Here is a 24,042-nt window from a genome sequence, read left to right on the forward strand (position 1 = left end):
ATGACAATGAATCAAAATTAATTTAAGGGAGAAAAAGTGCTTGCATTAAATTATTTATTTCACAGGGAATGTCATGTGTGAAACAACCCATCCTACTGTACAAGTTAAGATGATTTTAAAATAACTAAATGTACAAGAGATTAACAATGAATGTCGTACATTTTTTTTTACAAAGAACATACGTACAAAAACAACTTTACAATGTACACACGAGTCAGATTTTACTGGCCTTGGCTAGCACCATGCTGGGTCCTCATGAGTGCCAGTCACTCCTCCACAGTTTGGCCACCAGAGGTAGCGGCACAGAATCTCACAGAACCATACATACTGTGTCCAAACTCAGAAGTTTTAGGCTTGCCACATTTAGAGCACTTATAGCCTTCGTATGGCTTGTGCGCTCTGACTTTAATGCCAGACTCCAGCTTCTTCCTCCTCCTCCATTCGGTGGTCCTGGAAACCTTGGGTCCACCAGCAGGAGGGGGAAGAGGAGTGGAGGTCGAAGGCAGGTCTTGGAAGACTGGCGTTATAGGGAGGGAGGTGGAAGACAGACTGGGTGGAGGTGGCAGTGGCTGACTAGTGGCCAGGAGGACCACGTGCTGGTATCCACTAACCCCATCAGGTCCTATGTACTCCTGGAAATAGAAGAGTCATGGGGAAGGGTTGGATTAATAGTCACATTAATAGTTATGAATGGAAAGAAACTTGAGTGAGCTGTTTAGGACGTGGATAGGCACTTACATCATCCCCTGGGTCCTGACTGGCAGCTGGTGGTGCAGTGTCATCAGGGGGTGTGACGACAGGTACCTGGGATGGGTTGAGTGGAGGGACTGGTGGGAGACGGTCATCGAGGTCGGGCAAGGACATGGTGGGGTCATCCTCCTCTCCTCCCTCAAATAGATCAGGTGTCCCGTCTGGGACATCTGGGTCCTTACCGAGGTTGGACTCGGCTCATTGATGGCGTGCTGGGCTACACCATCATAGCAGTGCAGGGTCTGAGAGAAATATGAGAGGGGAAAAGTGGCAGGAAATAGGGGGATAATGGGGAAAAATATGGGGGAGGGAAAAATTAGGAGAGGGGAATATAAGGAGGGAAATAGGGGAAGGGTAATGGGGAGGGAAATTAAGGGAGGGGAAACGTGGCAGAAAATAGGGGAAGGAAAGGGAAATATAGGGGAAGTGGAAAATAGTGGGGAAAATATAGGGAGGGGGGAGGGAGATATGGGAGGGGGAAAATAGGGGTAGGGAAGTGAAATATGGGAGAGGAAAATAGTGGGGGAAATATAGGGAGGGGGGAAATAGGGGAAGGAAAGGGAAATAATGGAGGGGAAAATAGGGGAGGGACAGAAAGTAGAGGTGGGGGAAAATAAGGAAAAAATAGACGAGGGGGAAAGTGGTGGAAAATAGGGGAGGGGAGTGAAATAGGGGAGGGGGCGGGGCATAAGTGAGGGGAAAATAGGGGAGGGGTAAATAGTGGGAAAAATATAGGGGAGGGGAAATAAGGGTAGGGAAGTGAAATATAGGGGAGGGAAAGGGAAATATGGGAGGGGAAAAATATAGGGGGAATGGGGAGGGAATTATAGGAGGGGAGAATAGGGGAGGTGAGGGGACAATAGGGGAGGTAGAAGGAGAATAGGGGGAGGGAAATTAAATATGGGAGCCGAAAATAGTGGGGAAAATATAGGTGAGAGGGAGGGAAATATGCGAGGGGAGAAAAGGGGGAGGGAAGTATAAAGAGGGAAATAGGGGAGGTGAAAATGGGAGGGGAAGATAGTGGGAAAAATATAGGGGATGGGGAGGGAATTATAGGAGGGGAGAATAGGGATATAATAGTAAAAAATGTTAGACCTGGTGCTCAAAGCACATGGCTACTTAATATGCATTGTTGACACATGCCTGCCAACTCCTCCTCTCACCCAGCAAAACCCCCCATTTCCCCTCCTCCTTCGACAGAGAAGAATGGGCAATATCCTTGGGCAATTTGCTCATTTTTCTGTTCCAAATGTTCCAAATACCCATATTGTACCATTAGTCCTCTCCTCCAATCAGATGCTTCAGTTTGTTTCAAATTGGAGAAAGATAGCAAAAATACACCAATGAAGAGCCTAGCTTGTTCCAAAAGTTTTTAAGCCAAATTCAAATTGGAGAAAGATAGCAAAAATACACCAATGAAGAGCCTAGCTTGTTCCAAAAGTTTTTAAGCCAATCATCTTCCTCTGAAATGTTCCTAACGTCACTTCATCACAAAATCTTTTTCTGTCAGCCATTGATGCTACTCGGTGAGTATCTGAGGTAATTTTGCTTAATTTGCAACGAATTTAAAGTCAACAACTATAAATGTGATGAAATATGACAATAACACGTCTAGTCAACCGAATTGTTTGACTACAGGGGCTTCCCAAACGGTGTAATTTAACAACTTTCGTAGATCGCTAGCTACTGTAGCCTGCTGCTGCACAGGCAAGTTAGCGTTGGCTATAAATAATTGTTCTGCCAGCCATTGATGCTACTCGGTGAGTATATGAGGTAATTGTGCTTAATTTGCAACGAATGATGACTAAATGTGATGAAATATGACAATAACACGTCTAGCCAACCGACTTGTTTGACTACAGTGGCTACCCAAATTGTGTAATTTAACAACGTTCGTAAATCGCTAGCTACTGTAGGTGGACAAAACTCACAAAGTTTATTTGACCACTGACAATCCTGTAAAACCTTAGCTAACATCTATATCAACTAAAAGTTGGAATTCTATACTATTTAATTGTATATTTTCTTTAGTTTTTTGATGGCATGCATTTGAAGTGTATGTAGTTGAATGAATTGTATTGATGGACATTGGGGGCAAACGTGTCTTTCTATGTAAACTGAATTTAACTGCAAATGAAATAATAATCATCCTACCCATAACCCCCAAACCCCCCACTGTTGTCCTCCTCCTAGCAGACCTATCAAGCAAACGTAAGTTCCTTTATATGAATCTAATACGGTTATGCTGTCACTTGTCACTGCACTCATCAGTCATGATAATAGTATTTTTCTTGCCTCCTAAGATGGAAAATCCAAGGTTCCATTTCTCGCCCTCACAGGAGTTGGTCCTGTTATATAAATATTCATACACATAGCTCATATAAACAAAGACATTCCGTCATAAGAACACATACACCCAGCCATAAGACTGACCCCCTCTTCCTTATATAAACACACATCTCATCTCCCTCTAACTGGCCGGTCCCAAGAGCAAAGAACTTTTGCTGTGCACCAATGGGGCCCGCTCTGGCTAGAGCAAGGCCCGCCTCCAACCCTCCGACCAGTCAAGAAGACCGAAACGACAAGACTCCACCTACTTTATTCTATGTATAAAAATGTATGTAACCATTGTATAGGCCTCTTTTTCACCTGGCTCCTTGCCGAGTTATGTGAACTAGGTCCGTGCACGTAAAACTGCGGGACAAGATATCTCTGACTCATTAAAACTGTCTTTTGTTACAACTGAAATCCACTCTGTCCAGCGTCCGTGATTTGGTCTCAACTCTCCAGTATTTGAACACTAACAAATTGGTAGCAGAGTTTGGTTGTTCTTGAATTCGATCTATTATAAGTTAGTGTGAGAGGACGAGACTGATCACGGCTAAAAAATCAGACGGAAGAGTGACTTCCCCAGCCATTCATCTTGCCTCAGGAAATCTGATCGGAGCGCTCTATATAAAGGTGAGCAGAGCCCGTTATATCGAAATCTGCATATTGTATTATAGCCTAAACCAAATTTTGATCAGAAAGTACTGGGCGTGAGTATGAATCGGTGCCCAAATTTTTACATAAGAACCTAAGACATTGATCGGGGAGATCTTGTTTTGCTCGTTTTTATTTTTTATTTGTATTTTTATTTTTTATCAATTGGCCTATTATTAGAAGTGTAGTATGCATGTAAAAGTTCCTATTAAATAAGTGCTTACTGTTTAATTGGTTGTGGCTTAGAAGTGTAGGATGCACGTAAAAGTTCCTATTGAATAAGTTCTAAACTGTTTAATTGGTTGTGTTTAGAGATTTAGTTAATTAATAGATCGACTGAATCTGCATGTAAAAGATCCTATTGAATAAGTTGTAAACTGTTTAATTGGTTATGTTAGAGGTGTAGTCGAATAGATATAGGATATGTAAGTTTGGCCTTCCACAAGACAGAGATCGGGAATGATGTGGCTATTGCACATCAAACAATAAACATAATATGAACCAGAGTTGACATTCCATGATTTGGAGATGGGGGAAATTAAATTGAAAGAAACGTTTGTCGCGGAGTAGGTTGGGATACGTAACTGGGCTATTAGGCACACAAAGCCACCTTAGTATCGAATGGCCGTGCAATTTTGATTGACAGCAGCCGGGCTGGAATACTGATTTTCGTTTTTTTCATTCCTGTTGATATTGCCTAAAGATATAGAATTATTCTGACAATTGCTATAGAATCGCTCGAATTTACTGATATAAGTTCATAAAGGAATTTACTGAATTGTTTACAGAAAGTATTTAAATAATTCACTGAACAACTCTTAGTTGTCTAGAAATTCTATCTATATTTCCTAAAGAGCTAGAATTACTCTGAAAATTGTTATAGAACCGCATATATTCACTGATATATTGTTCCAAAAGGAAATCGCCGAATCATTTTTAGAAAATACCTAAACGAATCGCTGAACAAATTCAAATAAAATACGGGAGAAACAGACACGTGGCGGGCGTCACATACTGATAACCCCCTTGGTATGCGAGGGTGGGGGTAGAAGAGATAAGCCATTGCCAGTACAGCAGTATATCTAAGCATACAACGATAGAAATAAACACCACATAGTAAGGATTGAATATACCTAAATAACGCATTATACACATTATCAGACGAACTAGATAAAATGTCTGCAGCTACCACGCCCAAACTAAAATTCAATTAATATTTAGATCAGAGTATGATTGATAGAGCGGGAGGTAAAAAACAGTATGGGAAAGTGGAGAAAGTGTGGAAAGGATTACGGATAAGATGGATACAAGCAGGTTATTTTAGCGGAGGGCCACCTACAGGGGGGAAACTCAAAGATATGCAGACAGAATTAGAGGACGCAGTAGAGCATGCAAAAGCGAGTGAGGCGGAGAGAAACAAGATACACAGGTTCAAAAAAGCAGGTACAAGAGAGAGAGAGAGAGCAGAGGGGGAGCTCAAGATAGGTACATGGGCCATACAGGAGAGTAGGAGGGTGCTGCCCAAAAACACACCAGACATGATGGGCGTGGCTATTGTGGCGTCGGGGGATGTTAAAGCTCCGCCTGAGAACTTGCCCACGGCTCCCCCTGTGGCCGCTTCTCCCTCACTATATCCACAATTGACAATGGAGGCAGTTCAGCCCCAGCCATACTCAAAGGGACAAAATCACCGGAGCCCGTCACACAACCCATTCCTGCCCAGGGCACCTCCCACAATACAGGCTCCAGTTCTGAGAATAGACCAAGGGGAGTTAAAAGGGGAAATTACCCTGGGGATAACGGCTGGCCATATGGTATGTGAACAGTTCGAAACTGGGATTCCAGGAGCAGGAGACCTCCCCCAGGAACGGAGGCCGCAATGCTCCTCTGTGAACTCTCTCACCTCTGAAACCAGAGGACACCTACAAACAAGATTAGATTCAAACCACTTCTATCAGACGGATAGGGAGGACTGTCATCAGAACATGGATATCGAAAACGAAGAAGAAATTGACATGGTGCTCACCCCAGCTCCGATGGGAGCTCCAAACGTGACTAAGATGCAGGAGCTGCTGAAATCATCAATAGCTCGAGCTAAGGAACTCAGGGAGCTAATAGCTAACCAAGATAACAACAGAGAGGGAGCCTACCGTGTGGAAGACATAATGAGAGGAACAGTAACCAAAGTTACCGAATCAATGGGGTCCGAAACACTCCGTCGATCCTCCAGAATTGCTGATAGAAGAGAGCGAGAGCAGGAGATGGCAGGACAGTACCCCCTGCGACCGACACCAGGTGATGCACACACTGTGGAGTACCAGCCCTGGAAAATGACTGATTTAACAACACTGATGGGACAGATGCCTAGCCTACATGGAGGAGCTTCAGCGTGGCTACATCAACTGCAGACACTTACGTCAGGCCTGCAACTCTGCCTAGGAGACATGAAAGCACTTCTAGCAAGAGCCACCGACCACGGAACCATGGAGGCCCTCATGACAGCAGCTGACCTTGGATGGCGGGCCCCAACACTGCCCATAGACCACTTCCGTACCAGATTATGGGAAGTTCTACGGAGAGCATACCCTACAGAAAGAAACCATGCCACCTTATCCTCCTTCACAATCAACCCAGGTGAGCAACCTGCAGCATACCTGGACAGGGCTAAGACCACATGGAGATCGGTCCACGAAGAACCATTCGATCACACTGATACCACACTCAGCATGTGGAAGGAAATGGTGGTCAACGGGTGTCCTGGAGATGTTAAAACCAAACTCAGAGGAACGGTAGGGTTGATTGCACTTCCTCTGACCCAATTCAATACGCATGTGCACCACCATGTGACCCAGCACAACAAGGAAAGAGGGGGTGCTGAGAGCCAGGTGCAGTCCCTCCAGGTACAACTCCTGAAACTCCAATTGAAGGAAGCACAACAAGGAGAAAAACCTAAGAAACAGATGGTGGCGGAAGAAACGAAGGAGCCGGGAACCAAAACAGACATCTCCCAAATAGTGGCCCAACTGTCGCTCAGATGATCCAACAGCAGGCAGCCTCACTCACGGCCACTAGGGGGGCCCAACCACCCCAATACCCTCCCCCACAGCAGTATATCCTGCAACAACAACACCCAGTATGGGCTCGACGGGGTCCCTACACTGGACAACACAGAGGGGGAAACTACCAGTGTTTTAACTGCGGAATTACCGGTCATTTTGCTAGAGATTGCATGAAACCACTCTCCCCGCAGCAACAGCAATGGAGAGCAAGAGGAAGTGGGGGAAACCCACCTCTGCAACATCAGCAACCAGGACCCACACCCATGCATCAGCAACAGCCAGCATACAACCACCCAGAATCTAGCCACATGCAGCAGGAGCAGCAAGATTACAACCAACCCTCCCACTTCAACACCTGATCACCCAGTAAGAATGATGAGGATGCCACTCCTGCCGATGACCACACTGTCTGAAGCCCAATAAGTGTACTGGGTAAAATGCCTACCCACAGGGCCTGCCACCCCTCACATCCAGTTTAAGTTCAACCAACTGAAAGCTCAAATCTACACGCTGCACCCATATAAGACTCCCCAAGCTGAGATCCATTGCACACTCAATGCAACAGAAACTGATGACTGCCTCTACACTGCAGATTGGGACGAAGACATGATGCACCTGACCCCACCTATCAGGTGTTGTACCATTGGGTGTGGCCCAGAGGGGGTGGCAGCACCGGTCATCCTACGATCAAGGAACCTCCATGCACCCCTGGCCTGGACGGCTGAAGCATCAACAGCCATAGCACTCCTGAAAACAGATCTATCAGCGGCAGCAGCTCTGACTGCACCTGACTACAAGAACAAGTTCCATTTGGATGTTTCTGAAAGGGAGGGATTTACCTCATCCGTCCTATTCCAGAAACAAGAGGGGGAGAGAAGGGTCTTGATGTACTACTCTTCAAACTTGACCACATTGAGGTAGGACAGACAACATGCTCCAGATACGTTGCTGCAGTAGCAAAAGCTATTGAAAAAACAGCTCACCTCGTGATGTCACCCTTCAATCAGCCATCATCCCTCAACCAGCATCGGCCAAATTAGCTGAAATCATCGGATTGACGCAGGTCCTCATCAGAGGAAAAGGAAAGACTGAATATCTATACAGACTCAGCCCATGCCCATGAAGCAGGCCACACTGATGGACCCAGAACTTTTATGAGAAACACATGGCCCCACACACGAAGGCAAACTAAAGACCCTCCAAAAAGGCCTCGCACATCTGGTGGCACCCTCACATAAAAAATATGACTGACTTATTTATGACGATGATTTATTTTGTGACGAATGCAATGGTTGTGACAGACACAACCCAAAGACACCATATCAAACACCAATGGGCTCATACGTAATACCTAATGCATGTTTTCAGGATATTAGTATAGACTACACCGACATGGGCCCCGAAAATGTATCTAAAGGCAAACTCTATCTCCTAGTCATAGTAGATAGGTTCTCCAAATGGGTAGAGGCAATAATAACAAAAGGGGAGGATGCTAGGTCAGTCTTTAAGTGGCTACAAACCAAACTAATACCCAGGTATGGCATCCCAAGACAAATCAAATTTGACAAATGGCTTACATTTAACAAACACCTGAGACAGGTGGAAGAAAGATTTGGCATAACCCACAGATTTGGATCTGTGTACAGGCCCCAATCCCAAAATCTGGTGGAACGTCAAACCAAAAGCAAAAGCTAAGATAGCTAAAGTATGTGCCTCATGGGATAATGACTGGTAGAGTCATGCATGGTCCACCAAGGGAGGGAGGTCATATGCCCGCCCTTGATGTACAACAAATTGTAATGTCTAATTATGTGAAAAAACTGACGGTTCTCGCTGCAGCACTCTCTACCCAGGTTCACAAGGTCCAGGAGGGGGAGCTGCCGGGGGACACGCCACTACTGAAGGTAAAGGTTGGTGACGGGGTGAGGGTTACAGTCCACAAGAGAAAGTGGCTGGAACCCAGGTGGACTGGACCGTACGAAGTGAAGGAGGTTACTTCACACTCAGTCCAGGTCAAAGGTAAATCAGGCACACCTTGGCACCGCCTTACACATTGCACCCCAGCCCCAATTCCTTCTAGAACACTGACTGAAGTCAGAGCTGATTTGAGCGGCCTAAATTCGACTCCAAATGAAGACACTCCTTCCTCAGGTGATGCGGCATCAAACTCCGCCTCCCCTGAGAAGGGAACCTCGCCCAGTTAGAGGGAAATTTCTCCCTCTCTGGGTGAGGCTGGGGATATCTGGTCCCTTATTTGTGATATTCCTACTGATATTTGGAGTAACCCTAGGACTTTCACATGGTTAATTGAACAACTATTTCACCCTGCCACATCACATACACCAACCCCTACACATGTCCCTAACTCCTTTCCTGATATCACTCCCTCCAATCACTCCCGTCCCAAACGTAGCACTACACCTACAGACCCACCATGCAAACCAGACAAGGTTAGGAGCACCACCTTATGTATACCCACGATTGCAACCGCCACCTTTCTGCTATAGTTTTCACGTCTAATAGACGTGAAGAGGGGGATTTGTTATATAAATATTCATACACATAGCTCATATAAACAAAGACATGCCGTCGTAAGAACACATACACCCAGCCATAAGACTGACCCCCTCTTCCTTATATAAACACACATCTCATCTCCCTCTAACTGGCCGGTCCCAAGAGCAAAGCACTTTTGCTGTGCACCAATGGGGCCCGCTCTGGCTAGAGCAAGGCCCGCCTCCAACCCTCCGACCAGTCAAGAAGACCGAAACGACAAGACTCCACCTACTTTATTCTATGTATAAAAATGTATGTAACCATTGTATAGGCCTCTTTTTCACCTGGCTCCTTGCCGAGTTATGTGAACTAGGTCCGTGCACGTAAAACTGCGGGACAAGATATCTCTGACTCATTAAAACTGTCTTTCGTTACAACTGAAATCCACTCTGTCCAGCGTCCGTGATTTGGTCTCAACTCTCCAGTATTTGAACACTAACATATGCTTTATCTTGGCCAGGTCGCAGTTGCAAATGAGAACTTGTTCTCAACTAGCCTCCCTGATTAAATAAAGGTGTTCACAACTAGCCTACCTGGTTAAATAAAGGTAATAAAAAATAAATAAAATATGCTTTATATCTCTCCTCTAGGCTGTCCTGTGAACAGTGCGTCACAGACCTACAGCAAGCTGTGTGAAAGTCACAGCGAGTCCTGGAATGTGGAGTTGTATACGGTACCTCGGCGAGTGCGAGCAGTTTCTGGCCTTGGCACTGGGCGGCAGTTCACTGATCCATCGGAGATGCCCCCAGTGCCCTCACCCGCCTGGCTGCAAGGTGACTAAAAAGCTTGCGGGTACCGCTGCAGACACGGCCGCCTGGGTTACCGACGTCGGTAACGAGCATGGGCAGGTCCTCGTCAGTGTCCTCACTGCTGGTGAGGGCGAGGGCCTGCTCCCCATAGCGGCTGGTCTCATAGAGCGGTACCGGCTCGCTGGGGTGGCGCCCCTCCCAGCTCATGTACGTGGACCGAGACTGCTGCTCCAGCGGATCAAAGACAGCTGCCATGTACAATGACTGGGACCAGCTGGTGGTTCGGCTGGACATCTGAGCACCTGATGCGGCGGTTCGCGTCAGTTGTCACCACTGAGAGCCACCAGCTCTACGGTCCCTTCATGTGGCAGCTGTCAGCCTGCATCTTTGAGTGGGATGCAGGCGATGTCCGCCGACTGCTGGAGGCCAAGAGGTCTGAGCTGGAGGGGAAGCACGGGATGGTCGGACGCGCTGGGCTGCGGCGAGCGAAATCCTCATTGACCTTCTCGGGACCTTCAACAGCGAGAAGGGGGTCGACACCCTGGGCATCTCGTTGCTGGACTACATCCGCATCCAGGCAATCTGGAAACCACCTCCACTGTATACAGGACCCACCCGGTGTACAGCTGCATAATCACCAAGGGCGGCGTGATGATGCCGGTTTATCACTGAGCACGGGGCTCCACATCCTCGGAGTCATTCCACCTCCACCAGTTCATCCCAGGTAATTGTCAGAGTTTAAGCTTAAAGTAATGCTTAACGTTAACAGCAACAGCTCTCCCACCCTAATCGTGCATTGTTCTCTCAGGTACCAGAGCAAATGCAATGCATTTCCAGGCATTCCTGTTGGATGGACTGATGAGGTGGAACGAGGACCGTGCACAGGCGGCAGTGGAGGGAAAGAACAGGAAGCCCCTGCTCTCCTACAGTGGCCACCTGCAGCACATCCTTAACCTTAGCAGCCAAAGGGTGCTTGGCAAGGAACAGGGTAAGGACTACACCAAGCCTAGCGAGTACAGGGGTAAGTCGAGTAAGATAATGAACATTTACATCAGTTGCATTAATTACATTAACACTTCCCTACTCTGCTTTTGCCTGAGTTTTTCTTGTTTGTTGTTTTGTTGCATTAATAGGGGAACTCCTCGGAGTGGAGTACCTGTACTCGCAGACTGGCAGAGTGCCGCAGGATGTCAGCGCGGACCCTGACCTTCCAGAAGAGGCAGGACGAGGTTTTTCAGGAGGAGGATGTGGACCAGACAGTCCACATCCCTCATGTCACTCCTATGAGTGCCCGGTCCTCCAGCTCAGCGGCACCTCTGTCAGGGGAACCTGCTGACGCATCCAGGTCTGGGCCATCCAGTCCCACCGCCCTTGAAGACGGAAGCTCTCCTGAGGCCCCTGGTCGACACAGTTCTCCTCACCCTGACCCACTCCTCTGATTCAGAGGGAATTATAATTGAGCTTTTGTGTTGCTATTGTAACCTCTTGAATAAGGAATTGAGACGAACTCAAGACACAAGTTTTGGGTGTTTAATAACAAAGATGCCATCAGCTGAGTGCAAACATTTTAGAAAGTTCACAACACAAGAGTTTCATTTTAAAAGAATCCATCAGTGTGATTTTCTGTTAGTTACACAATGTAAAATAACATCTATTTCCTTTGTAGAAACATCTTAAGTGTTACCCCTAAATGTGTGACATTGTCTCTTTACCTAAATGTGTGACATTGTCTGCAGGCTTGCCAGGGCCTTGGTGGGGGTGAGGAACCGTCAGGGGCTGTCGGACCGCAGGAAAGACGGTCTGGTGGCGCTGTGGCTGGTGCTGCCAGACTTTGACAAGCAACGCTTGATCTACCCTGCCCGAAACCAGGAGAGGAACGTTCAGGGGCGGTTCAAGGCAACGAAGGGGAAGTCGTCCATTATCCTAGGAAAAGACTCTCTCCAATGGTATGTTGTTAGTGTTTATGTCCTCCACCTTACTATTATATTGCCTGCCTCTACATTAAATGCATTTGAAGGTCAGGCGATGGCAATTGTTAGAGTTGCGTCAATTCGAATCTGGTATCAGGATAAATATGACAATGAGTCACCGATTGTATACGATGTATTTTTTATAAACTAAGCAATAAGTGGTAAATGCAATTTTCGTATATACGGGCTCTCTGTCCCACCTCGCAGGGCAGAACAGAGAACTGACTAGACGTATGTAAAACAGTATTCTTTATACTGTGATAGACAGTTCCAACCCGTCTGTTGGCCTATCACAGTAGAGACTGGGAGTGGTTTAAACTTGCTCAGCCTATTGCAGGCGCTCAGGCGGGTCCCCGCCTCTTGGCGCTTCTGTTGATAGATGTAAGTGTTGCTGTGAAGAACATCCAGGCTCTCATGCATTTTTCAATGTTCTCTAATTATTTATCTCCTCTGTTTTCAGTTGCCTTCTCGGACTCAACTCGGGCTCTGCAAATTGGCCGGGCACCAGCCGTTTGGTGGAGGCCATTTGCAGTCAGCTCTGCCAAATCCATCCCAGCGCCACGCAGTCTGCCGGCCTCAAGAAGAGCAGGTGGGCGCTCATTCTGGCAGACAACGTGGCCATCGGGGAGGCAGTGCTGAACAGCCCAAGGTTGATGGCCCAGACCAACCTTCGGCTCTTTGAGCTGAATCAAAGGACCATCAGTCAGTGGTAAGACATTAACTTATGGAAGACTTGTTACATAAAGCCTTGTGACTAATGACAATCTGAGTGTCAGCTTGTGTTTGTTTTCTCTCCCTGTTTCAGGTACTCCCGGCGTCAGAAGGAGATGATGGTGCTGCAGCAGGGATTGGGGCTCGCTGCTGCTGAGCCAAGCCCCTCAACTTCAAGCAGGAGGGAATCAAGGCACCCTTCCCTTTCTCTACGCCGCCCCCCCCAGCCCGCTCACGTGCCCATTCTGCCAGCCCACCTGGAGCAACAACATCACTTCCCGGCCCCTCCCAAGCCCCACAGACGGGCTGCTCTTCACCTCCTCCAGTGCCAAGGACAACGGCTTGGAGGAGGAAGAGGATGGCGGCAAGAGGAGGTGACACCCGGGAAAGGAAGGCAACGTGAGCATCACGTCTGCGCCAAATGCGTGTTTCCGAAGCGGCGGGAGACGGGCCACAGCCGCTTCGGCAGCGAGGCGTTCTGCTCTGTTGCTGCGGGGGGTAAGAACGTGGCCCAGTGGCTGGTGGAAATGAAGGACACTAAGGGGCAAGGTGAAGAACACTGAGCCACTGCCTGGGTGGTCGGATGTTGTTTGTTGTTGTAAATAGTTCACTGTTCCCCTCTACCTGGAGCGCGTTGTAGAGGCTTGTGTGTGTTGAGGACCCTCAGAGCTATATTGTCTGTAGTCTATAAGACTACTGGTAGGGTAACCCATGGTAGGCAGTTCTGAGGCGAGACACCAGACTAACATCGGTCCGTTCCCAAACAAAATACTGTAAAAAAATTTAAAAAGAGGATAGACATTAAAATATACAAATATAAATCAAACATGATTTATCAACACATCTTCAGGTGAAAACTCAACTTCCTGGCAGAGCTGATGTTTTTCTCTACAGCAGTAGCTAGAACACATAGGTAAAACAATATAAGGCATGACTAGCTTACCTTTTGCAAACATTTCTGTCCACATTTCGGTCAGTGGCCCAGATGCACTGGGCTACACACACACACAGTACATTAGAGGAATTGTGGTGTGTTATGTTGTGTAGAGATTGCTGACATTTATTTAATGTTTACTGGATTTACATTGCAATAATTATCTTCCGTTCCATCCTGTTTCCCTATGTATACTCTGGTTCATCATTAACTCCTAGACTGGGCTTCTGTTGTTGTCATCACTGTTTAGACCTGGTGCTCAAAGCACATGGCTACTTAATATGCAATATGTTGACACATCCCTGCCAACTCCTCCTCTCACCCAGCAAAACCCCCCATTTCCCCTGCTCCTTCCACAGAGAAGAATGGGCAATCTTACTCGGTGGGGCAAATGAGTCTATGTAAACTGAATTTAACTACAAATAAAATAATAATCACCCTAACCTCCCACTGCTGTCCTCCTCCTAGCAGACTTATCAAGCAAACGTAAGTTCCTTTATATGAATCTAATACGGTTATGCTGTCACTTGTCACTGCACTCATCAGTCATGATAATAGTATTTTTCTTGCCTCCTAAGATGGAAAATCCAAGGTTCCGTTTCATGCCCTCACAGGAGTTGGTCCTCAAGGCCACACCCCAGGCAGTAAAAGTGGCCGCTGACGGCCCCCCTGCTTCTGGTGCTCAGGGCCCTCCTGCGTCTGGTACCCAGGGCCCTCCTGTGAGGGCTAAGAAGTGGGAGGAAGTGGAGGCAGAGGCTCGAGCCCGCGTCGTCTCCGAGGGAGGTGACCCCGGTGCAGAGATGGTCATCCTGAGCCGGTGCACGGTTCGACAAGTACCGGGGTCAGACCTTCAAGTGGCTGATGGAGAACGACGTGGGCTACATGGTGCACGTGGTAACAGTGAATAAGAAGGAGAGGGAGCGAGAGGGCCGCCTTGACTCGCTATTCGTGCGCCTACCCGGCCTTCGCTGAGACGGTCAGGTTCAACCGGGCGCACGAGGAAGCTTAAGTCCTGTCCTCCTAGCCAGGTGAGATTAATTCTCCTCATTGTATGTAAGATGTAACTCTTTTGCTCTGACAGTTAATTGGTTCACGTGCTGATTTCAGGCCAAGAGGGCAAGGCCCTTGTTGGCATCGGGAAGTACAAGTGGGCTACGGGTGCAGACAGGATAAGGTAATGGGCACGCATCTTTTGTGTTTTCTATGTTCATCTCAGTGTGTTCTATGCAACATTTTACATCTGAAACGTTCCCTCTGCTGTGTCTCACACAGATATATGTCAGGAGCTTGAGGACGCAGACACCCCGTTATCCTGGGAGTGCGATGGCCGCCTTGATTGACTACATTCAGCGCAGAGACCAGGAGGGGGTAGCTGCTGTGGCCAGGCCCGCCCCAGCCAGTAACACCCGGCCCAAGAGTGCGGCTACGTAAGTGTTACATATCTTAAAGGAAAATATAATTCCACTTGTTCTACACAGTTGGAAATGATGACGATGATGACGATTTTGCAGGTTCTCTTACTTATAAAGCATGTAGAGGGCTGTAATTTTTTATCAAAGGTACACATCAACAGTGAGAGACGAAATCTAAAACATAAATCCATATTTTTAAGTATTTAATTTGCATTTTATTGCATGAAATAAGTATTTGAACATCTACCAACCAGTAAGAATTATGGCTCTCACAGACGTGTTAGTTTTTCTTTAAGAAGCCCCCTGTTCTCCACTCATTACCTGTATTAACTGCACCTGTTTGAACTAGTTACCCGTATAAAAGACACCTGTCCACACACTCAAACCTCTCCATAATGGCCAAGACCAGAGAGCTGTGTAAGGACATCAGGGATGAAATTATAGACCTGCACAAGGCTGGGATGGGCTACAGGACAAGAGGCAAGCAGCTTGGTGAGAAGGCAACAACTGTTGGCGCAATTATTAGAAAATGGAAGAAGTTCAAGATGACGGTCAATCACCCTCGGTCTGGGGCTCCATGCAAGATCGGAAGTTTGCCAATTACCATCTGGATGATCCAGAGGAGGAATGGGAGGAGGTCATGTAGTCTGATGAGACAAAAATAGAGCTTTTTGGTCTAAACTCCACTCGCCATGTTTGGAGGAAGAAGAAGGATGAGTACAACCCCAAGAACACCATCCCAACCGTGAAGCATGGAGGTGGAAACATCCTTCTTAAGGGATGCTTTTCTGCAAAGGGGACAGGACGACTGCACCGTATTGAGGGGAGGATGGATGGGGCCATGTATTGCGAGATCTTGACCACCTCCTTCCCTCAGTAAGATCCCTACAGGTCCCCCCATCGCTCCCTCGGCCTCTGCCTCCAGCTGACCAAGCCCCGTTTCCTGCCCCGGCCTCTGCTCCGCTGGGGCAGAGAGAAGAGGAGGATTTGCCCCAGCAATCCTTCCTGCCTCCAAGGCCGCCCTCCGTTTCTCTGAAACATTACCATCCCTTCTCCCCCGCCCCCATCACTCTCTCCTCTCACTCAGCTGCTGCTTCCAGAGAGTTGGCGTTCATCTCTCACCAAGGAGCAGCAGCGGTGGATCGGCCGCACGCTGTTCACCAGGAACAACTTTGAGAGGTTGACACCACTGACCTAGTCACGTGGTGGACGCCTCCCCGACCGATCTACAATCAGCCACCTGCATCCCACAACCCCTTCTTCGCATGTGAACTGTTCCTTTGGATGCCCGTACGCATATGGACATACAAGCTGGCACGTCCCCAGTCTGGGTGCAGAGGCACACTCTGCAAGGCTGGGCTCTACAAGACCATCCGGGGGGGTCTTGGACATCGACCGCTGGTATCACATGGCCACTGAGTACCTGGAATGCGGTCGGTGTAAGAAGCTCGCTGGGTGGTCACAGGACCTTGTTAGTCAGCTGGACGCGTCGCTGCCAGTTTCCAGCAATATTGACATACAAGTAAGTTCACAAGGTTTTGTTAGTTAGTAATTAATTCAAATGAATGCATGTCATTCATATGCTTTATATCTCTCTCCTCTAGGCTGTCCTGTGAACAGTGCATCACAGACCTACAGCAAGCTGTGTGAAAGTCACAGCCAGTCCTGGAATGTGGAGTTGTATACGATACCTCGGGGAGTGTGAGCAGTTTCTGGCCGTGGCACTGGGCGGCAGTTCACTGATCCATCGGAGATGCCCCCAGTGCCCTCACCCGTCTGGCCGCAAGGTGACTAAAAAGCTTGCGGGTACCGCTGCAGACACGGCCGCCTGGGTTACCGACGTCGGTAATGAGCATGGGCAGGTCCTCATCAGTGTCCTCACTACCGGTGAGGGCAAGGGCCTGCTCCCCATGGCGGCTGGTCTCATGGAGCGGTACCGGCTCGCTGGGGGGGGTGGGGCCCATGTACGTGGACCGAGACTGCTGCTCCAGCGGATCAAAGACAGCTGCCATGTACAATGACTGGGACCAGCTGGTGGTTCGCGTCAGGTGTCACCACTGAGAGCCACCAGCTCTACGGTCCCTTCATGTGGCAGCTGTCAGCCTGCATCTTTGAGTGGGATGCAGGCGATGTCCACCGACTGCTGGAGGAGGCCAACAGGTCTGAGCTGGAGGGGAAGCACGGGATGGTCGTCCTCACCGAGGCAGAGGTTGAGGAAGATCGTCAGGAAGGAGATTGCGCTTCACTGTCGGAGTCGTACGCGCTGGGCTGCGACGAGCGAAATCCTCATTGACCTTCTCGGGACCTTCAACAGCGAGAAGGGGGTCAACACCCTGGGCATCTCGTTGCTGGACTACATCCGCATCCAGGTAATCTGGAAAGAGGGGAGGCGCCACCTCCACTGTATACAGGACTCACAAGATCGGCAAATGCCGGTTTATCGCTGAGCACGGGGCTCCACATCCTTGGGAGTCATTCCAACTCCACCTCAACAGGTAATTGTCATTGTGTAGTGTCATGACGTTGGCCTGGGGGTAGGTTTATGACAGTCATAAATACCTCTTCCCACCTTTTTCCTCTCTCTACCCTACTGATGTTATATTTTCAAAACCCTTAGTTAACATAGAGATTCTGGGAACATCAGAAGGTGGGGAAATTAACTGTATTCTGGTAATCCGACCAATTGAACAAATGCGGTGGTACTTAATGAATATGATGTCAGTTCGGTTGTCATCTGAGACATTCTCATCAATGATAAGATAAACTCTACAGTGAAAAGTCTACACATCAGAGTTATCGGATTCACATGGAATTGTTGTTCAATTTAAATGTTTGAATATGAAATTATTCGTGATGGGATGAAATGTGATTTTAGCTTCTAAAATTTGAGATCTTGGTTTTCTGCTCAATCAGTGAAGGGACATGGGTTATAAAACTTTTCAAACACGCCCTCCTCTCCCTTCCAATATAAAGCCTTGACGACAATATAACCTCCTGTTCCGAGGACGACGATCCGATGTCAGAATGGTTCAGATAATAACTACAGAACGAAGCCAACATCAGCATGAGCTTTGGTTGCGAATGGTATGAACTTTGAACTCTTATTCACTACAGCAGTGATACCTCCTAGCTGTTGAGTTAGCAACAACTGCTGCAAATGAGGGTTAGGAAGGAACAGGCAGAGTATCCCGTCTACCACCCAACGACGTTACTACAACGTATTCAATTTACCAGCAGAGACATTCTTCAAAGGACAAAGGACTCAGTTGGGCAACATGGCCTTCCATCTACCACCAACCTACAGAAGCGCATTTCAGAGTAAATATTTATTGCATTTTCCTTTTCCAAATGGGCAGTAATTTAGAATGCATAAGATACTGTATTTACGATAGCACAGCTTCGCCCTTTGTTCCTCAGTCTTCCCGCTCTTTCACTCAAACCCAGCCCCTTCTCTTTTGTGTAACCAGCTCTCATATCTGTTACGCCCGCTAGGGACGTTTTCCATTAATGACATAATTTGTAATCAAGTTATGATTTAATTATGTGTATGTGTAATTCTGTGTGATTAGTTAGGTATTTAGTAAATAAAGAATTAAACCCAATTTTGTATTGCCGATTCAACTTGTGAGCCAGGGTTCGTGCAGAATTGACAACTTTCAGATGAGACTGAATTAAGATGACGATTAATATCGACTGCTATTGGTGTAAAATATTACTAGGTCTTTTAAGAGTTTATTCGGAAGAAAACAGCTCTATAAATATTATTTTGTGGTGCCCGACTTTCTAGTTAATCAAATTTACATGATTAGCTCAATCAGGAAATATTAATTCCAGAGAAATTATGTTAACAGCAACAGCTCTCCCACCCTAATCATGCATTGTTCTCTCAGGTACCAGGGCAATTGCAATGCATTTCCAGACAGACCCGACAGTCCACATCCCTCATGTCACTCCTATGAGCCCCCCGTCCCCCAGCTCAGTGGCACCTCTGTCAGGGGAACCTGCTGACGCTCTCAGGTCTGGGCCATCCAGTCCCACCGCCGCTGAAGACGGAAGCTCTCCTGAGGCCCCTGAGTTTACTCTGGGCACCTTACTCATCCAAGCTACTCAACTGCCCCCAGCCATAATAAGTTAGCGACTTTTCGGACAGCCTATAGCTACTTTCCTTACTGAGGAGTTGGCAACACTGCTGGGCCGCCTGTGAATGCATTGGGCCGATGGCAGCACCCACTGCTCGTTGAGAAGAGTAAGAACGATACGTGCTTTCATGTCAGAGTCTCCATTAACACCAGAAAAAGTCGTTAGATTTGTCGCTAGTCACTTTTTTGAAAATGTGTCGCTAGAGGGATCTAAACACTCACTAAATATAGTGACAAGGTCGCTAAATTGGAAACACTGCGGCCCAGTCCTTGCACAGCAGTCCCTCCCAGCTGCAGTCAGAGCAGTTGTTCACCCCTCCGCGTCCAGACTGCAATCGAGCATGCGGGAAACCGCCACTGGCTTATCCCGCCCTGGCTTACATTCAGGGCAGGATGTAAATGTAAAATGTTCTTTGTCTAAATTAAATCACTGCACAAAAATAAAACACTGCTTGCTTTTGACTCATACAGCCTCAGTCACTTCCTCACCTTGTGTGCACATACATAAGCTACATAAGCTAAACATCTAGCTGCCTAGCTCATCATATCTGTTTAAACTGGACACAAAAATACAGAAAGGAGTGGGAATCAAACCCTGAATTCAAAAGCTGGTTGAAGCCGTTAATTGGAGATGATACACGGGCATACTGCCTGTATTGTAAGGCTGATTTCTACGCCAAACTTAGCGATGTAAAAAAAACACAACTCAAAAACATACTCAAAAGACAAAGCCTTATAACAGTTCCACCCAAAACAAGCTGCCATTTCTGGTTTTAAAAAAGGCTGAGAAATGAGAGAAAAGAGATGGATGAAGAGAGAAAAGGAGAGAAATAAGAGGAAAGAGAAGAGCGAGGAAATAGAGAAAGAAAAAGGAGAGGAAAAAGAGGGAGGGAAATTGAGAGAGAAAAGAGGGGAGAGAGAAGTTGGAAGAATGCATTGTAAAATGTGTTTACAATTCACTTTTGCAACCTCTGGCCTCATCTCCCTATCATGCACGTGTTAAAGGCACTGTACAACCCTGTACCTTTCTGCGTTGTGTCTGGTGAGGTGTAGGTGGAAGACAAGTCTCTGGACACAAGCCTGCCGGTTGTCTCTCTTTTAGTGACTGCATGGAATGGATACAAATACAAGACTAAGGTTGGTGCTGCTGTCTGGACTCCCAAACACAACTATATTAGCCTCTCTTCATCACGCTCTGAGCGAACTCACGTCAACAACCGTCAACAACTAAAAATGCATTGTACAAAATGTACATGTTCATATTTTCAAGAGACTCATTTAATTTGATAAATGTTGTACAGAAATAGTTAGCTAATAAATTCTAAATATTTCTTAGTGTACTATTGTACCTGAGGTATACTAATGAGGCAACATCGCCATTTTGACATGTCCAGACAAGTAACAAAATGAACAACAGCTAACTAATTAGCACATTAAACATTACATATCAAATCGTCACCTTTCACAACATACCTGGATACAAATACAAAGCCAAGCTTGATGCTGCCGTCTGGACTGCCATACACAACTATATTAGCCTGATAAAAGACAAAAGAGTGCAGAATTCCTGTCAGAAAACTCACGCTGTCTGCACCTGAGAGACCCGCAAAGGTAACGCTGGCTGGGCAAGCCTTGCAAAGTTGCAATTAAACATTATCCCCATTCACACTAATATATATTCCTAAAAACAGTAGCGCAACACTAAATCAATGACGATATAATTTTCGTTTGTCTTTTTTGGGACATTTGCTTACATGTGCATTGAAAAGAGCGGAGCGTACATAACACATACCTCTCCTCATCAGGCTCTGAGCAAACCGAGGAGTAAAAGCATGGCTCCCGTTGATGACCTCACAGCATTTACACCATGTAGAAAATAAATACAATACAATAGTTCACTCTTGAAAGTAGTGTAACACATCTCAAAATAACCTTAAAACAATAAATTAGAATAAATATCAGGGACTTTCGGTGAAATACATCAAGTAAATGTTTATTTATTTATTTTAATTGCACCTTTATTTTTACCAGGTAGTAGGCAAGTTGAGAACAAGTTCTCATTTACAATTGCGACCTGGCCAAGATAAACGCATGTTATACCTGTAATGCATACATAGCATTTGCTTCGACACAGGTGTTGTTTATTCTGGAGTTAAAATTATTTTTCTCTCAAGTAGTTAAATTAAATCATTTTAGAGTGTAATTATTACCAGTGGCCGCTAGAGTGGGAGCAAAAATACTGACTAAATTATATTGGAGTAAAACAGCATGACCACACACACTAATGTTGGTTAAATTAAGATTTTGCCGCCATTGTCCATTTGCAAGTGTCTGGTGAATGTAAAGAGTGGACAGATCGAGAGCGTGGATCTGCCGAACATCGGAAGTCATTCACTGAACCACAGAATTTCTTCATTTCTAAACTTAATTAGAATTCCAGGTAAATTCACTGTTATTGGTTCACTTTGTGTGCAAATTAAAACTGTTGAGCAACATTACAGCTAGCTAGCATTGTAGTGTAGGCTTACTGTTACTGCACGATTTGCATAGTCAGATGCTAATGTGAGCATCTAGCTAGAGCTAACTAGCTAGCTACAGTAACATTAAGTTATACCACTTTTACTGGTTTATGGACAGTATGTACACCCGGTGGATCGGTGTATTAGCTGTTATCAGTAGCTAGCGGACTTTACTGACTACTGCCAGCAGGTTAGTCAGTGCAACCTGTGTTTTACTCTGAAAAGTGAGCTGCTAGCAGACAGTTAGCTGCAGTTTGGTTGGTGCAACAAGTGCATTTTATCTGAACAGAGCTGATGTACACAGTGTTGCCAACATAGCGACTTAGTAGCTATATTTAGCGAGTATTCAGATCCCTCTAGCGACACATTTTCAAAAAATCGACTAGCGACAAATCTAGCTACTTTTTCTGGTGTTATTGGAGACTGTCGTGAAAGCATGTATTGTTCTTATTCTTCTCAACGAGCAGCGGGTGCTGCCGTGGGCCTCACCCCATCCCAAAGCACTCAGACGGCCCAGTCCTCGCGCAGCAGTCCCTCCCAGCTGCAGGAGATGTTCACCCCTCCTTGTCCAGACTGCAAATGAATCGTGCATGGGCTGATCCCGCCCTGGCACTTTCATTCAGGGCGGGATGTGAATGTAAAATGTTCTTTGTCTAAAATAAATCACTGCATTTGACTCACACAGCCTCAGTCACTTAATCACCTTGTCCACTGTGTGTGTGTGTGTGTGCCTCTCTGTGACATAAGCTCATCTTATCTCAGTCTAAACTGTACACTCAAATACAGAAAGGAGTGGGAATCAAACCCTGAATTCAAAGGCTGGTTGAAGCTGTTTATTGGAGATGATACACGAGGCATACTGCCTGTATTGTAAGGCTGATTTCTACGCCAAACATAGCGATGTAAAAAAACACGACAACTCAAAAACATACTCAAAAGACAAAGCCTTATAACAGTTCCACCCAAAACAAGCTGCCATTTCTGGTTTAAAAAAAGGCTGAGGCCACCATCAGCTATCGCTGAACACTGTTCCATGCTGGCATGTGATCACATTGGAGAAGCATGTAGAGCTGCTTTCTCAGACTCCACTGCTGCTACCCACATCAAAGTGCACAGAAATGATCAATGGTGTTCTAGCACCATACTTTCTGAAAAACTTGGTCGCAGATGTGGGTGACCAGCATTTCAGCCTCCTCCTCGATGACTCCACGGATGTAAGTGTTTCTAAGTACCTGGGGCTTGTGATAAGGTACTTTAGTGACACAAAACAGACAATTGTATTAACATTTCTGGGGTTTGTTGAGTTGGAGGGAGGAGATGCCAAATCTGTAGCCCGTGCTGTTGTGGCTTTCCTCGAGAAGTGTTGTCTTAAAAAAGAGAAACTCCTGGGGATAGGGACTGACAATGCCTCTGTTATGATGGGGATTAACAACGGGGTCCATAAAGTGCGGAGGAGGAGGAGGAGGATGAGAAAGTTAACCCACTCTTCCTAGGCCATCATTGAAAATAAGAATTTAGTCTAGTGGGAGGAAGTATGTAGCCTAGTGGGAGGAAGTGCAGCTGCCAACACCAGACTCCAAATGGAGACAATATCTAAGTAACATAGCTCATTAAGATGTCTTATATTATTGAACTGTTGAAACTCTTGTTATTAGAATGTCTCATTTTGGAGTCTGGTGTTGGCAGCTGCACTTCCTCCCTCATATGGGCCTCAAGTCATCTGGTGTCCAGAGAGGGAAGAAGTCAGGCTTGTCTGTCACATGTCCCTGATGCTATGCAGAATATCAGAAAGGGAATATGGCAAAGGAGGTCAGAAGGAAACATTGTTTCCATATGTGAATGTGTCTTTACCTATTGCAACCCATGTGAAGGGATGGCGTGAGTAATGGCAACCAATCACTTGTCTCCACAAGTGTCTGTGCATCAGTCACCCCCTCCTAGCAAGGTGGAACTAAGTAACAATAAGTGTCTGTGCATCAGTCACCCCCTCCTAGCACCCCCCCCCCCCCCTAGCAAGGTGGAACTAAGTAACAACAAGTGTCTGTGCATCAGTCACCCCCTCCTAGCACCCCCCTAGCAAGGTGGAACGATGTAACAACAAGTGTCTGTGCATCAGTCACCCCCTCCTAGCAAGGTGGAACTAAGTAACAACAATGTCTGTGCATCAGTCACTCCCTCCTAGCAAGGTGGAACTAAGTAACAACAATGTCTGTGCATCAGTCACCCCCTCCTAGCAAGGTGGAACTAAGTAACAGCAAGTG

General features: G+C 46.6%; 3 long non-coding RNA genes, 1 other non-coding gene and 1 pseudogene across 4 annotated transcripts; 4 read left to right on the top strand and 1 right to left on the bottom strand.

The window, feature by feature from the left end:
• Window positions 1–40: 40 nt before the first annotated feature.
• On the bottom strand, window positions 41–21,112 carry LOC110485459 (uncharacterized). Its single transcript, XR_016485677.1, has 5 exons — window positions 21,055–21,112; window positions 20,736–20,800; window positions 20,287–20,367; window positions 739–992; window positions 41–632 (listed from the first exon to the last, which is right to left on the bottom strand). It is a non-coding gene; the product is annotated as an uncharacterized LOC110485459 (long non-coding RNA).
• LOC149978716 (uncharacterized) lies at window positions 9,921–10,824 on the top strand (annotated as a pseudogene).
• Window positions 10,856–14,145, top strand: LOC110485461 (uncharacterized). Its single transcript, XR_016485535.1, has 5 exons — window positions 10,856–11,117; window positions 11,230–11,532; window positions 11,816–12,042; window positions 12,527–12,775; window positions 12,872–14,145. It is a non-coding gene; the product is annotated as an uncharacterized LOC110485461 (transcript).
• On the top strand, window positions 14,326–15,868 carry LOC149978717 (uncharacterized). The gene is made up of 3 exons (XR_016485678.1): window positions 14,326–14,739; window positions 14,819–14,885; window positions 14,984–15,868. It is a non-coding gene; the product is annotated as an uncharacterized LOC149978717 (long non-coding RNA).
• A 480-nt stretch (window positions 21,113–21,592) lies between the features above and the next one.
• Window positions 21,593–22,480, top strand: LOC149978718 (uncharacterized). Its single transcript, XR_016485679.1, has 2 exons — window positions 21,593–21,702; window positions 22,249–22,480. It is a non-coding gene; the product is annotated as an uncharacterized LOC149978718 (long non-coding RNA).
• The last annotated feature ends 1,562 nt before the right edge of the window (window positions 22,481–24,042 follow it).

The sequence above is a fragment of the Oncorhynchus mykiss genome, chromosome 13 (genome assembly GCF_057628025.1).
Source record: "Oncorhynchus mykiss isolate SJ-2025 chromosome 13, ASM5762802v1, whole genome shotgun sequence".
Classification (NCBI taxonomy): Eukaryota; Metazoa; Chordata; class Actinopteri; order Salmoniformes; family Salmonidae; genus Oncorhynchus; species Oncorhynchus mykiss.